The 14,988-nt window shown below is 47.1% G+C and overlaps 1 long non-coding RNA gene across 1 annotated transcript; it reads right to left on the reverse strand.

Moving 5' to 3' along the window:
- Positions 1 to 211: 211 nt before the first annotated feature.
- LOC144333293 (uncharacterized) lies at positions 212 to 4,963 on the reverse strand. The gene is made up of 3 exons (XR_013401837.1): positions 4,808 to 4,963; positions 3,241 to 3,412; positions 212 to 1,954 (listed from the first exon to the last, which is right to left on the reverse strand). It is a non-coding gene; the product is annotated as an uncharacterized LOC144333293 (long non-coding RNA).
- Positions 4,964 to 14,988: the final 10,025 nt, after the last annotated feature.

Consider the following 14,988-nt stretch of genomic DNA (forward strand, 5'->3'; position numbering starts at 1 on the left):
AACAACTATGCATGTGTTAAAAATATGGGCCAAAATCTACCCCAAATGTTAACTCTTCTGCTTTGCGTATTATATCCATTTATAGTTATTTCAGCACTAAGATTTTTAAAGACTCTTTTGATAATTATGGAGAAATTACTATTAAAACTCAGCTGCATTTGTAACACTTCAAAGAACTAATTGGATGACATCATTTTTCCCAGAGGCATTTTGGATTGTTACATAATTAATGTTTATCTCTTTGCCAGAAATCTTTTTTTTTTCTTTTCCAGGACAGATACCTGAAAAGAAAATTTCCTTTGCATTAAGTGTTATTTCACTGTGTGACAATCAATTTTTGAACGTGAGAACAAGATCATCATGTATTTTTGGGATACTTCTTGCTTAATAGTGATAATGCTAAGTGTTAAAATTATGCAACAATTTGTTTCTTTGAAAATTACTATTTGCCTGCTCACCAGGTGGGAGCTGATGAGAACGTGGATGTAAAAATTAAATTGTATTTAGCTTGTATAAAAGAAGTTTAAAAAAAAAAAGCTTTTTTTTTTGTTTGTTTGTTTTGTGCTACTACTGAAGTTGCTTCGTTGTGGAAATGAGGTTATTGCAGGCACCTAGAATTTTATCTCCTTCACTTGTACAATGGGAAGAAATTCTCCAACAAGCACAGGAATCTGACTTTCTGATATTGAGACTCCTAGGCATCCAGCCCCGTGGAAAGGTTGGTGATTACGTGAGCGTTGGCGTTGATGTGGGTACCCTCCAAGCCTGACGCAGGGAGCAGGGAAGGGCAGAACAGGCCCCTCAGGAGCCATGAGAAAATCAAGTGTTGGCAGCAGTGGTGAGGGTTGATGTCAGGGGCCAGGAGGAGGTGGTGAAGGGAGCATGTGCCTCAAGGCAGCCCTGGAACCCGTGGTCCCTGCAGTGAGGTCTGATCTGCAGGGGACGTGGACGGCCACGTGGCAAGGCCCACGGACAGCCTGGACTTGGCTGCCTCAGAACTCTGGTGGACGTTGCAAACGGCCCCACAGGGTTGCAGTGCACATTCCTCGGACAGAGAGAAGACGCTTGTAACTGTTCTCGGCACGAAGCCAGCGCCCTGTGAACAGTGGCCACTGCTGTTGTGACTGAGTGCCGTCCAACTGGAGGCATTTGCTCTGCTCAGTTCACTTAATTGGGCCAGGAATGGGGTTGCCCTGCCTTCAACAAGCTTGACGCATTGAACGAGGACTCAGTAAAGTACTCTGTAAATATGCTCTCCTGGCTAGAGTGAGCAAAGCCCAGGGAGAGAGTGGTTCCTCAGTATTAGACAGGTGTTTGGCGGGGCCAGCTGTGTGGCTGCCAGAGCGAATGTGACCAGGAAGCCTCTGTCCCCCTGGAGGTGGCCAGCGTAACTGTTACACGTGCCGTAGGTAGAAAGTGGGCACTGCTGGGAAACTTGCTCATGTTGCTGTTTCCTGATTGGAAATTCAAGGTTTCTGAGCATCCTACATCGAATTTGTACATTGCTGAGACTGTACACCTTTCAACACTTGTTTTTTCCTGCTTTTCGGATCTATACAACCTGGCATTTGGCCGTGGCTTCCAGAACAGGCTGGATGCAGAGTGAAGTCCTCTCCTCACTGTCAATCTTTGCAGATGTCTTTCTTGAGAGTCTCAATTAGGTTTTTACTTAACTAGACTTTTTAAATTGCCATGCACATAACTCTACCAGTTACAATCGTGAGCTAACGTGGGATTTTGGTTTTACTTTGATGAATGTTTAACATTTGCATGCTGGATGTAGGGGTGGAGGTCATTTATCTGCTTTTCATTTCCTTCTTGGTTATACTTAGTGACTTTCAGGTACGGTGTGGAAAGCCTGGTACAGGGTGAATTGCAGGCTGCAGTGTGGCGCGGTGGACGAGAGGCGTGGGCTGCAGTGTGCACAGTGGATGAGAGTGAAGCTATTTCCATCCTGGAGGGAAACACACAGGAAACAATTTAAAAAACTGATCATCTAGCTTGAATGAGGTCCAACAAATTCAGTTTGCAAAGTTTAACTTCCAAGTTAACTTAGTAACTTTTCCCCTAAGTCATTAATTTAGTAGCTTATGTTTATTGCCTAAAGCATAATAGTCATAAATTCTAAAATGAATGACTAAACATGTAATAATTTAGGCATACAGCACCTGAAGGGAAAACTGCCAGTATGCTAAAATATTGGATACAGATGCTCAAAAAATATAATGTAGCATTCTTACAATGCATGTGCTTTTAGCATGTAACTTGGTGAGTAGTTTTGAGCTATATTTGTAGGAATGTGTATCTTGAATACTTTAGGACACCACTGGAGATGTGTGCTTGAGAGGTATAAATACTGAATGTTCTTCTCCCTTCCCTTAAATACAAAACATAAGCTCCCTTCATTTTTATTTTTATTTTTTGAAGTGGACTCTCGCTCTTGTTGCCCAGGCTGGAGTGCAGTGACGCAATCTCGGCCCACTGCAACTTCCGCCTCCGGGGTTGAAGTGATTCTCCTGCCTCAGCCTCCCCAGTAGTTGGGATTACAGGTACCCACCACCATGCCCCGCTAATTTTTGTATTTTTATTAGAGATGGGGTTTTGCCATAGTGTCCAGGCTGGTCTCAAACTCCTGACCTCAGGTGATCTGCCCACCTCGACCTCCCAAATTGCTGGGATTACAGGCGTGAGCCACTGCGCCTGGCCAGCTCCCTTCTATAATGATTTATACAGTTGTTTTTGCTTTTTGTTTTTTCGAGACGGTGTCTCACTCTGTCGCCCAAGCTGGAGTGCAGTGATGCAAATCTGGGATGACTGCAGCCTTCACCTCCTGGGCTCAGGTGATCTTCCCACCTCAGCTTCCTGAGTTGCTGTGACTAGACACACGTCACCATGCCCAGCTTTATTATTATTATTATTGGTATTTTTAGTAGAGACAGGGTTTTGCCATGTTTTCCAGGCTGGTCTCGAGCTCCTGGGCTCAAGCAATCTCCTGGCCTCAAGCAATCTCCTGGCCTCAACCTCCAAAACTGCTGGGATTACAGGCGTGAGCACCACATTTGGCCCATTTTTTTTTTTCTTCCAGGATTAGGAGTCGACTTTCAGAAAATCCTTCAACCTTGCAAGCTTAATTTTCCATAAAAGTATTCCTCTAGGATAAAAACAAGGCACAAAGAAGTACGTGTGGACTGCAGTTAAAAATTTTCAAGAAAACTTAGCTTAGGAAAGTTGACAATTTACAAAGAGCAGGAGGCCCGTTCAGTGCCTTCTAGGCACTGGGAATGGCGGTCTGTGGGCGACCCTAACATGTGCGGCGTCCTGAGACGTGATCGTGGTGTTCACGCTTTTACCGAGGGCTTCCCGGGAGTACCAGAGGCTGTTCTTCTGCAGTCGGCCAGCCAGGCAGCAGCTGCTGGAGAAGGAACAAATAGCAAAAGACAGATGTACACGGTGTTATTGTGACAGAGAGGTTAAAACCAGGGTCACTTTGTTCTTACAGTTTTAAAAAACTAATAATGAAGTCCTTAAATATGTTTAGGATTTCAAAGTAGTTGTGGGTGTGTCTGTGTCTCTAGCTCCCGTTCGGGTGCTTCCTGCGAAGACAGCTCAGAGACGCCACCTTTCCTTGATGAGGTGACAGTGTCTGGAGAGGTGTGAACCCCGTGGTGGGGGGATGACTGACCTGGGGTGAGGCTGGGTCAGTGTGGGGATCCAACCCCACTCCACATTCCTGTAGGGAATCCACAGTTCTAAGTTTTTATGATAGGGGTAAAAATAACCTGGAAGAGGTGTTATTTTTTAAGAAGTAAGTGCCATGCTCTTTTTTCCTCATACTTTTCCGTGTTTAAGCAGCATTGAAGGATAAGGCACTAGTAGCATGTTGTTTTGGAAACAATGTTGTTGGTTATTTTACGTTGAATATGGTACTAAGGTTGCCTGGTAACAGAAGTTTTCCTTAAACAACATGGAACTCTGTTGAATCTGTTGCCCCATTGGCTGAGCCGTCTGAAATCAGTGCAGTAGCAGCTGAAGAGGCCTCCTCCCCTTGGAGGAAGCCGCTGGATTGGCAGGAGGCACCGGTCTTGATTTGAGGGAGTGAGGCGCCTTTGCAGGGACCCCACGTGGCCCCTGCAGCTCTCTCCTGCCCCCTGCTGGTTGGCCAAGCAGCCTTGCGACAGTGTGCTCAGTGTGAATGTTCACTGGGGCAGGCCGAGGCTTTTGTTCCAGAAACACTGACTTCAGAAACGGCCGGCTGTGTGTGTTGAGCATGGCAAGAAAGACTTACGTGTGTCTTAAACCTCTTGAACAAAGCAAGTTGATGTTTCAAATGCATCTCAAAGGCTAATGACTTTGCTATGGTCAATATTCAGGAGAAAAGAGGGTTTGATGAAACAGAAAGACACGAGTGGCAAGTGACATGCTTGTGCCCCGTATGACTAAGCGATGTCCTGGCCGTTCCACACCACGGCCTCTGAGCAGCCAGCCTGCAGATACTGGGTCAATTTAGATATCCCTGATCTCTGCAGAGGTTTGATCAGGTAGCCCAAGAGCAGATAAACACAAACGCTGACTGGAAACCCTGGCACACGGAGACACTGGAAACAGCAAGCTGCTATTAACATCATAGTAAGAGACAGTCGCCTGCTCTCAGGGGTGTCAGTTTCTTTTGCTTCTAGACGTTCATCTGCGTTACAATACAGTTTTGCTCAGTTTATCCCCATTACTCCACTGTCTTCGCCGTTAAAGTCTCAGCCAGCACTTAGCTCTGACACTGCAGGAGTTTCACTGTGCGGCTGACCAGGCCTACCTGGCTTGGCTGTAAAGCAGGTGAGATTTTCCGGAAGGCAGTGACGAGAACCCGAGGCAGGAAAGAGCATTGCTGGTCTACATACGGCAGTGCCCCTGCAGCAGAGCATGTACGTGCACGTTCAGGCTAAACAGGTGTAGGAGAGAAGAAAACCACCTACAATTAGTCACTTAAAATGCCACACACCCAACCCTTGAGACCCTAGCACATAGAGTAGTAGTGGTCTTGGAGATGGCAGGTGTGCTGAAGTCTGATTTTCTCACTTAGCTTTTCCAGCAGCGTTTTCCTCATCTCTAAGCTGGGGCTAACAACTGCCACGCGTAGATTTGTGCATGGAACCGTGCGTGTAAAGTGGGGTAGCCCCCAGGACCTAGGAAGGACTCGTGGTCAGTGTCGGTGGTCATGCGTGCTGTACGGGTCCCCCAGGAAGATGATTGCTACATATAACTCCCTCCGTTCAATGTCACTGAATGTAAAAGGTGGGACATTGGCTTCTGATGTGTCTGGTTTGCTGCAGGCCACGCTGCACCCCGTGGTTCCTGAGCCCTGAGCTGAAGTACATCCTGCTGCATCGCCTGTGTCGCTTTTGCTGTGTCACTTAGAGCTCCTGCCCTGGGAAACTTCCTCGCGCCTGACGAGCACCACAGGTTGCAGCAAGACCTGTCCAAAGCGTGGACTGCGAGAGCCCCGCTGTGGTCCTGTCCTCTCCATGTTGGGAGCGACTCTGTGGGGTTTGTCGGCCCTTCTCTCAGGTGTCCTGTGTCTCATGGATCAGCCGACGAGCCCCGTCTGGAGGAGCACTCTGCAAAACGTTGCCGGCCACCCAGATCTCCTAGCGCAGAGTGAGGCCACATCTGCAGACTTGACCGCACAGAGTCCCGAGGCATTCGGCAAGAAGGGGAGTGGGATGTGTGTGAGATCCCACTGCGGAAGCCGGCTCTGCTCCGTACTCTGCGTGCGGGGTGCCTGATGTTCAGACCTGCTGTGTCTATCGGGGGCCATGGCGGGGTGGTGGGAGTGGGGGCAGGGAGCAGCGCGGATGGATCCAGGAAAGGACTTAGTTGAATCCCAGCTGCCCACATACCTGTTGCTGGTCTTGGACAAGGTCCCTAGTTTCTCTGGGCTTTCGGTTTGATTGTAAGACTAGGACGCCGCCCCAGTCTGAAGATGTCGGTGTGTGCGGGAATGCCTGGCGCAGTCACCATGGGTTTTCCTTCAGCCTCCTCCGTGCCCCTCCCTGGGTCAATCAGTATCCATGCGTGCCACAAGTAAATTACAGTCCCTCCGAAAAACCAGTTGACCCGAGTTTTATGGTCGAGCATGGTGAGTGTCCTTGCCAGGAAATGCCACTAGATGTCTTGGGTCTGCTCCTCTACCTCCACAGCAATCCCCGGAACAGGCTGGTTCAGGACGTGGGAGGTGGGAGTCGGTGTTGTACCTAGGACAGGCTGAAGTCAAAGGCTCATTTGCTCTGTGAGGGGTGATCAGGATGACACATCAAGTGGAGCCCCATGGCTGACCCTGGAGGTGGACGGTCGGGTCGGATTGGCTGCCCTCCAGCACGTGTTTCGAGTGATGCCTTCCCTGGGTTACGCAGCCCTGATCTGTAGCGCACAACTTCCCAGCTCCAGCCAGTCTGGTCTTGCCGTCTCCTTCCAAGAAGGTAGGTGCGGCGCAGTTGCCTTTAAGCGGCTCCTTCTGGACACCGCAGGGCAGCAGCAAGCAAGCATGGGCGACTTTTTTCTTACGTTGACCACAATACGCGGGGCCAGCTTTGCACGATCCCATTCAGCATCACACGTGTGCATCGGCCACTCACCTGTCCATCTGCCACAGACAGGCTTGGACAGGACCATTGAGTGGCCTTTACGGCAAAGAGCCTAAAGGGCTCACAGGAAACCTGGACCCAGCGCAATGGTAACAGCGCAGCAATACCTGTCATTGATCAAGGGGTATTCTGGGCCCGACATGGTGTTAAGTGATCCAGTTCGGTTAGCACTCTTAGAATTAACCCCCTTTGGCCTATCAGGAAATCGAAGACGGAGGGCATTAACGCCAGGGAGCAGGGAGTAAGGGGACACACAGAGGGGCTGAGGGGCTGGGCATTCTGAGCCCACGGATCTGCCCACAGGCCCCGGCTGCACGGGCACCAGGGCTGCTGCTCTGGAGGGGATGAGGAGCTCTGGGGAAAAGATGGAGCCTGACGTGGGTAAGATTTGGATATTTTCAGAAGAGATTTTCAGCCTGGAATGAGGGTGTAAGTGACTGAATCGGAGTGATGAGCCAGATAGCCCGGCTGCGGGAGCTCCCCTGTGGGGTGAGGGAGGAAGGCCTTGGGGGCGTGTGGCTGAGCAGAGGCGCTGGGTCGCCAGGAGCCGCCGCGGGTTTGGAAAGGGGGAGAAACGCAGCGCCCTGCACTGCAAGGGCACCGAGACGTGGTTGTGGTTCTTCCTGACCGTGACAGGCACAAATGGTGCTGATGGTGGAATGCACGGAGTTTGCCTTCAGAGAACTCCTGCTGTCTTTTAAAACCTGGGCCTCTCATTTAAACTTGGTGGCCTCAGGTGAATGGTCAGAAACAGTTTCTGATGAGGTTGCAGAGACTGTGCATGGCCTCTGATTGTGCACATCCTGTGATTGTGTATAGTCTCTGATTGTGGCCTCTGATTGTGTGGGTCTCTGTGTGTGGTCTCTGTGCAGCCTCTGATTGTGTGTGGTCTCTGATTGTGCTCAGTCTCGGATTGTGTGCGGCCTCTGATTGTGGGTTGTGTGAGTTTCCCGGGATTAAGTAGATGAGCCTCGTGCTGGGGCAGGTGTGCCTTGTGTTGGGCATGTGGATAAAGAAGTTTAACCCATCTCCTCTTTGAGAATGGCAGGGCAGTAACAAAGGCGGTTGATTTATACATGGCCATCCTCGTGAGGTGAGGACCTGAAAGGTTTACTGCTTTCCCGGAAAGCTGCTCTGGGCGTCACCATCACTGATCCTGGACAGCAGCTCAGAAGCCCCCTTAAGGTGCAGGGAGGGACCGGCGCTGGTCCTGTCTGTGCCCAGGCTGCTGGTCACCCTGACGGCCAGGCGATGGCTGCCTGTGCACGAAGCTGGGGTTAGAGTGCATTTGGGCAGTGTCGGCTTTGATTTAGGTCAAGACTGATCAGTCTTCCTAAAATACTAGCCATGAAAGCTTTCATAGATTGTAGTTCTTTGGGAGATTTATATGTGGTTTTTAAAGCACAGGGCCCATGGCCAGCGTTGAATTACATTTTGTTCAGTGTAACTGACAGGACACTGGACCTGAGTCTCAGGCCTGCCACAGGGTTCAGGGAGCTTCAGAGAGGGAGATGTTTGTGCTCAAGTTTTCGCAGATGGGATGGGACATGGGCATGGGGCTGGAATGCTCTAACCTTCAATCTTCAGTCATCGGTATCACCTGTGCACACGCATATCGTTTTCAAAGATGGACAAGCTTTTGGGAAATATCTGAAGACTTTTCCAGTTTTGAAAGAAGCCGGGATGACACTGGAAACGGCAGGTGTCTTGGCTGCTGATCAGGTCCATCACCACGCACACGGTCCCTAACCTGGCCCACCTCTGATCATGCACAGCGGGTGACGAGGTCCATAACCTCACACTTCTGTGCACAGCAGGTGACCAGGTCCCTAACCTCAAAAGCTTCTGATTGGGTGCAGCTGGTGACCAGGTCTGCAACTTCGCATGGCTCTGATTGTGCAGAGCTGGTGACCAGGTCACTAACCACCCACACCTCTATTCATACCCAGCGGGTGACCGGGTCCATCACCTCACACCTCTGATTGTGCATAGTGGGTGACCAGGTCTGGAACCTTGCACACCTCTGATCGTGCACAACGGGTGACTAGGTCCATGACCTCACGCCTCTCTGCACAGTGGGTGACCAGGTCCATAACCTCACACCTCTGATGGTGCACAGCTGGTGGGCACAGGACCCACTTCAGTGAGGGGCTGACTTCCCAGGTGTGAAGGGGGAATGCTGTGTGGCTCGCTAAGCCCCTCCATGCTTTGGGGGCTCCAGGCTGTGGCCGGCAAGTAGGAAGTTGTCCCAGGAGGCTGCTGTGTGTTGGGGATGGGAGGCAGCTGCAGGGTGGAAGTACGATGTTGTCGTAGGGGGCCACTGTGGGGGGGGTGGGACGGGAGGCAACTGCAAGTTGGAAGTAGGATGTTGTCCCAGGAGGCTGCTGTGTGTGGGGGAGGGAGGAGGCAACTGCAGGGTGGTGTGGTGGTCCCCGTGCCACTGATTTCAGGTTAAAATAGAATGTGGACCTCTTTTTACCATAGTTTTTAATGACTCCGCTAGTTTGTGTTGCTGTCTCTTGCTATGAAGTCCACAGTCTGATGTCTCTGTGGTCCCCATGTTTCCCTTCTGCTTGTGTTACCCGATCCTGTGGGTCAGCTGTGAGGAAACCACTCTCCACTCCTCATCTGGAGTGGCCTCGAGCTGGGTGTGCTGGTCTCCTTGTGGGCTAAAGTGTTCCTCTGTTACTGTTTTCTCTGTTTTTTGACCAAATTTAGCAGACTTGTGTGTGATGCAAACACTTCAAAAAATGTCTTTTGCCTTTATGAAAAAAACACTTGCATTGCTTTAAAATGAACCTTTCCTGTGTCTCCATCCTTCCTCACAGATTGCTCTGTGTTAGAAACTCGGTGGTGTGTGTGCTTCATGGCCTCATTCCATCAAGCACTGTAACCTCTGATTGCAAAAGTGACTACACTCAAGGCAAAAAACTTTGCAAATGTTGAAAAGAATGAACAAAAACAACATATTGTTCTCTTGTCATCCTGAAATGGCTACTCTTAAGATTTTGATGTAGTTCAAACTACATCAAACTCTCACCTACTCCTGTGCCAATATTCATCCTTCAGCTCTGCCTCCGTTCTTCCTTTCTTTTTTCATGCTATGGGGTCTGCTTTGGAGATGTTATCTACTTTCATTCTTCCAAAGTCAAGCTTCTAGCTTTGGTTGGAACTGCAGACCCATTGACTCATTCAGCAAATACTTTCTAAGCACATGGATCGTCACTGAGAATACCGTGGTTCACCAACATGACTGTGGCCCCTGCTCACACGAACTTGCGGCCTGATGGGGAGAATGGGCACTAATATGACAATCAGTCTAATGGGTTTCTGATGAAGAATTGAGGAAAGCGCACCAAAGAAAGGGAAGCGGGGTTCTCTAAATTTATGCTGTAAAAGAATCTGGCGTATCTTGGGATGAGAGGTAGAAAACCGATGCATTCTGGAAGGTATGATCCCCTTGCAGTCTGGAGAGAAGTAGAGGTTGCTTGTTGAGGGGGGTGGAGTGTAGGGACACCACGGTCTAAACAGAGATGGGGGTGCGTGCGGAATGCCTCTTGCAGCAGGAAACAGGCACGTGCAAGGAAGTAAACACGGGAGAAAGTGGCACAAGACAAGAATGAAGGCAGGCAGGCAGGGGCTGGGAGATGATGGTAGATGCTTTATTCTCTTAATAACAGCAACAGGATGCTGTTGAAAGCACTTGAGGGAGGTGGGGAAGTGGGTATGACATGTTTTGTGTTTGTAAAATTATCACATTGTCTTACCAAACTATACTCCCTATTTTTTATTTTTACATTTTCCTTTAAGTTCTTAGATACATATGCAGGTGTGTTACATAGGTATACATGTGCCATGGGGGTTTGCTGCACCTGTCAACCCATCATCTAGGTTTTAAGCCCTGCATGCATGAAGTATTTGTCCTAATGCCCTCCCTCCTCTTGCCCCCACCCCCCAACAGGCCCCCGTGTGTGTCGTTCCCCTCCCCGTGTCCATGTGATCTCATTGTTCAACTGCCACTTATGAGTGAGAGCATGTGGTGTTTGGTTTTCTGTTCCTCTTTTAGTTTGCTGAGAATGATGGCTTCCAGCTTCATCCATGTCCCTGTCAAGGACAGGAACCCATTCTTTTTTATGGTTGCATAGTATTCCGTGGTATATACGTGCCACATTTTGTGTATCCAGTGTATCATTGATGGGCACGAGATATCCTCTTAACATGTGCTCCAGCAATTGCACTCTTAGGTATTTATCCAAAGGAGTTGAAAACTTGTGTTCACAGAAAAACCTGCACATGGACATTTATAGAAGCTTTAATCATAATTGCTAATTTTATTCCAGCTTTATTCATAATTGCTCAAACTTGGAGGCAACGAAGAAACCAAAATGTTCTTCACTAGGTGAGTGGATAAATAACCTGTGATATATCCAAACAATGGAATATTCTTTAGCACTGAAGGGAAGTGAGCTGTCAAGCCATGAAAAGACACGTAGGAACTTTAAACATGCACGGCTACACAAAAGAGGCCCCTCGGAAAAGACTAAATACTGTAAGCTTCCAACTAAAGGACATCCCGAAAAAGGCCAGACTATGGAGTGAAAATGTCCGTGCTTCCCAGGTGTTGGGAAGAGGGAGAGATGAGGAGGTGAAACACGGAGATTTTTAGGATTTTAGTGCAACTGCTCTGTACGATGCTATCATGGTGGATACATGTCATGACATATTTGTTCAAACCCATAGAACAAGCACCAAGACGGAGCCCTCATGTAAACTGTGGACTCTGGGTGACAATATGTCAACGTAGGTTCTTCAATTATTACAAATGCTCCTTCTGGGCAGGAGTGTTGTTAGTTGGGGAGGCTGTGCACGTGGGGGAAGGGAAGGCATATAGAAGGTCTCTCTGCACCTTTCCCTCAATTTTTCTGTGAACGTGAAACTGCCTAAAAGATAAAGTGTATTTTAAAAAAAAAATAAAGGAAAAAAAGGAAACAAAAAGTCCTCACAAAAATCAAATGAGAAAATGATCACACTGGGTGCTTCAGGTCAAAATGGAAGAACAAGGGCTGTATTTACCATGCCACCTGATGACTTTTTTCTCACTGCTTTTCAGCATTTTTTTTGGAGTCTAGTCAGTGCAATAAGGCAAGTTAAAACACATAAAATGCACCCTTATTAGAAAATAAGATTTAAAACTATCTGTATCTGCAGGTGACGTGATCACCCGTGTGGAAAATCTCCTGAAATCACAAAAAGCCACTGAAACTAATAATAATAAATTACTTACTAATAAGTGAGTTTGGGTTTAGCTTGTATCTTGCAAACTTTCCATAAGCAGTATTTATCTCTTTATACACTGGCAAAGAAATAATTGGAAATGGAAATTTACAAAGTAATATTAAGACTAAATCTGACAAAAGATGTGTAAGATCTATGCACTGTAAAGCAGGCAGTGATGCTGAGATAAATTAAAGAACTAAATAAATGAAGTGATATACTGTGTTCATGGATCAGCAGGCTCAATATTGTTAAGATGTCAGTTCTGCCCTTGTGGAGCAGAGGTTTAATGCAATTCCAATCAAAATCCCAGCATGATTTTATTTTATTTTTTTTCAGTAGAAATGAACTAGCAGATTCCAAAATGTGTCTGGAAATTTAAAGAACCCAAAAGAGCTAAGACAACTTGGAAAAAAAATGGTGGAGGACTTACCTGAACTATCAAAACTGGGTTAATGAAACCTCCTAGAGGGTCTAGTAATAATCTCACAAACATGTTACCTATACATAGTGGATTTTTGAAGAAAGGTTCAAAGACATTAAATTAGAGAAAGGACGATAATGATGATAGAAGGATTAAATACTACAGGCCAAAAAGGGAAAAAAGAGCTCCTGTTAAATATCTTCACATTGTTGGTGTCACTCATGCAATTCAATTCACATTTTGTATATCTAAAAGTTGAACAGACTTCTTCATTCTCTTTCCCCAATTCACTCCACAGAGATGCTGATGTCTTTCCGTGGAACTTGGAAGTTTGCTATTCTTTTTAAAATGACTCTCTTAGATACTGTTTATGCAAGAAGTTGTGGGACTGTAACTTACAAATACTGTTCTAAACCTTGGAATCACACGTTTCCCTTTTTCTCTACTTATCGTTTCTAGTCAGTTTCCCATTTCCTCTTCTTCATATTTACACTGCATTCCTTCTAGTTCAGGCTCTTGTTACCCCACTTGATCTCTTGATGTGGTCACCTGAATGTCCTTCATGTTCCAGCCTCCTGGAATCCTTCCTTCATGACCCTGAAGAACTGCCCTCCAGACCCGCAGGTGTGACCCGGAATCAAGGATCTCAAAGCCGAGTGGGATCTGAGAGGCTATCTAGACCAATCCTCCATTACAGACGTAAACCTTTTGATGACTTCACTTCAGAGCCCAAAATATTTGCACTGCAGGCAGAATCACCTAAATCACTTAATGTGATGTTCAGTCTTCCCGTGGTATCTTCCTCTCTGCATCTCCCTACTTTCGGTCAGCCATTTCTCACTCATGACACCGAACCCTTCATTCACATCACATTATTGTTCTTCTCCACACACACTTGTTTGTTTTCTGCCTGGGTTTTTTGTTACATTCTTCCCTCTACTGGCAATATCATTTTCCAAGATCTGACTACAGAATTTTAACGTACTCCTCAGAATGACTCACATATCACATATTCGACCAAATGGCTGCAGATTCTGTCACTTCCTCTCTTGTCCTATGGCAACCTGGAGAATCTTCTTCTCTTAGCCAATAGGATTTATCATGGTCCTTCTTTATCTTAACAATAGTTTAGCAGGACTGAGAACTGGGAAGTAGATTTTTCTCCCAGGGGTGAGAACTGTCTTAGTTTAGCAGATCTCCCTGGGTCTCCATTCTGGTTGTAGAAAAGCAGCCCATAGGGCATGGTGGGGAGGAGAAGAAGGGGAACTAAGCTGTGTTGCATGAAGATGGACAGTTGTGACCCTTACTCCAGGGTTGGGAGTTGAGGCCCCTAGGAAGGAGAAGCTGTAAGGATGAAGACGAGGCATAAAAAGTGATGCAGGCCGGGTGCGGTGACTCACGCCTGTAATCCTAGCACTTTGGGAAGCCAACGTGGATGGATCACGAAGTCAAGAGTTCAAGACCAGTCTGACCAATATTGTGAAACCCTGTCTCTACCAAAAATACAAAAATTAGCTGGGTGTGGTGGCACATACCTGTAGTCCAGCTACTCGGAAGGCTGAGGCAGGAGAATCACTTGAACCCAGGAGATGGAGGTTGCAGTGAGACAAGATCATGACACTGCACTCCAGCCTGAGTGACAGAGACTTCATCTCAGGAAAAAAAAAAAAAAAAAAAAGTGATGCATAGTAACAAGACTGCCCGAGGAGAAGAGGCAATCAGCAACCTTCTCCAGGGTGGGATGGCTGAAGACCCTTTAAGAACAAAGGTGTCTACTTTCCTTCTTTAGGATGCTCTATCGTGATTTAATGAACCCTCCCAATCTACTGTATTCAGTATTTGGCATGAGTCCATTTAGGGGAATTCTAGAAAACATAGCTGGCTGTTACCAGGTTAATGTAGATTGGGAGGTAGGGAAAAACCCCAGGAGACACGTAGGAAGGACAATACGTGAAAACAGAAGAAACTTGGAGTCAGTTCACCCTTCAAACAAAATCCAGTTTCCAGAAGACATTGTGAGGGCTGCTGGGTCTTCCTCGCCTGCAGATGGGGGATTCCAGATAATTATTATACTTGAATCTCACAGGATGGGGTGATCACCACCTGCTCTCAAATGGGATGAGTTACAATATCTTCTATCGGGAGGCGGTAAATAAGAGGTTAGGTACACGTCTGTAGTCATCACAATTTTGTCAAGATTGCTATTTTTACTTCCATGTCATAGATGGGGAGCCTGATGCTTGTGGAAAGGATTTGCTCAGGGTCTCACCATTAAAAGTGGCAGAGGAAAGATTCCAACATGTTTTAAAAGCTGCAAACTGAGCCGACTCCCATCCTTGCTGTCATACCGACTTTGAGATTTCAATCCTCCTGAAGGCAGGAAACTTATTCCATTTGCTTTTATACCCTCCATAACACTAGTGAGCAAGTTTTGCTCAAAGTAACATGGAATATTTTGCTGACTCAAGGGGAAAAAGTAAGAGACTTAAATGACACCATCACAAGTCAACCTTCAAGGAACAGAGACATATTTAGCATTAGCTGTCTCAGTCCAATCAACATAGACATGCACGTTTATCCTTTACATGGCAGTAAGACAGCAAACACAATTGAAAAAATGAGCCAAGTGTAAAAAATGTGTCACAAAGGGATGGA

Source organism: Macaca mulatta, chromosome 12 (assembly GCF_049350105.2).
Source record: "Macaca mulatta isolate MMU2019108-1 chromosome 12, T2T-MMU8v2.0, whole genome shotgun sequence".
Lineage (NCBI taxonomy): Eukaryota > Metazoa > Chordata > Mammalia > Primates > Cercopithecidae > Macaca > Macaca mulatta.